The sequence below is a fragment of the Macaca fascicularis genome, chromosome 18 (genome assembly GCF_037993035.2).
Source record: "Macaca fascicularis isolate 582-1 chromosome 18, T2T-MFA8v1.1".
Taxonomy (NCBI): Eukaryota; Metazoa; Chordata; class Mammalia; order Primates; family Cercopithecidae; genus Macaca; species Macaca fascicularis.
The window spans coordinates 38,446,863-38,448,165 of NC_088392.1; the positions used below are offsets into that span (position 1 = coordinate 38,446,863).

The 1,303-nt window shown below is 40.4% G+C and overlaps 1 non-coding gene across 1 annotated transcript; it reads left to right on the forward strand.

Moving 5' to 3' along the window:
* Positions 1 to 299: 299 nt before the first annotated feature.
* Positions 300 to 463, forward strand: LOC123570131 (U1 spliceosomal RNA). Its single transcript, XR_006694133.2, has one exon. It is a non-coding gene; the product is annotated as a U1 spliceosomal RNA (small nuclear RNA).
* Positions 464 to 1,303: the final 840 nt, after the last annotated feature.

The following is a 1,303-nucleotide window of genomic DNA, read 5'->3' on the forward strand; positions in this document are numbered from 1 at the left end:
CACCATCATGTCTATCAACCTCAGAGTATTCTACGGTAAGAATGTCTATTTATTCAATTCCTATAATCATATTTAGGATATATATATATTATTATTAAAAAGTGGACTGCTATGAACATGTTTGCCAGATTTTTATGCATTATTATAAATGCACAATTTATCCTTTTCTTAAAGACAAATTTCTAGAGGTAGAATTGCTAGATCAAAGAAGATACCGGTTTTTTTAATAGACAGCTTTTAAAATAGGCAGTCAAGGTGGCCAAGTTTCTATCACTTTTACATTTGTGTATTAAAATGCACAAAGCACCTGGCATAGGAGATATCACGATCACGAAGGTGGTTTTCCCAGGGCGAGGCTTATCCATTGCACTCTGAATGTGCTGACCCCTGCGATTATCCCAAATGTGGGAAACTCAACTGCATAATTTATGGTAGTAGGGGACTATGTGTGTGCTCTCCCCTGATGTTTATTAAAAAGAAAAAATTTATGATTCAAAGTAAATAAAAGAAAATGCACAAAGGAACAGCCCGTACCTCACACACACATGGACAAAATACAAGGCAGAGAGGGACAACCTCGTTGTCTGGATTTACAATTCTTTGACTACTGCTGAGAACAAGTATTTCAGAAAATAGTATTTTATCTTTTTTTTTTTTTTTTGAATAGTGAGTTCTTGACCTTCGTCCCTGGACTCCTTGAAATCTCACCACATGTTAAACCTTAGGATAATACAAAGGACACTGATTTTCTCTACTCTGGAGAATTTCCAAGAGTTAGGAGCAAATTCCCCAGTTCCCAAGGGACCTACCCCCACTCCAGCTCACACCCCTTGCCTGCTCACCAAATTTGACTGCATAGTACAGAAGCATGGGTGTGATGGAAAAACTCCCAGCTTTTTTTTTTTTAGTCTCTGGCTCTAGAACTTTGAAGCAACTCAACCTAAAGACAAGTCTACTCAAATGGCAAACCCTACCAGCCATCTCTTGGCTCCCTCCCCTCCCCTCCTCTCCCTTTAGAGCTCAGCCTCAGCTCCTGCCAGATCATGACATCTTTACTCTTCTTGCCCTAACATTCCCAGATAGTAGAAGACTTAGTCTGAAAATATATGTGTTCCCCATGTGTGTCTGCATCTGTGAAAGACAGTCAATTCAGCAGACCCTCATTGAGTGTTTGAGCATGCAGGGCCCTGAGCCCAGTGCTATTAGAGACATGGAGACTTTAAAAGAAATACATGGCTGACTGCAGTGGCTCAGGCCTGTAATCCCAACACTTTGGAAGGCTGAGATGGATGGATTGCTTGAG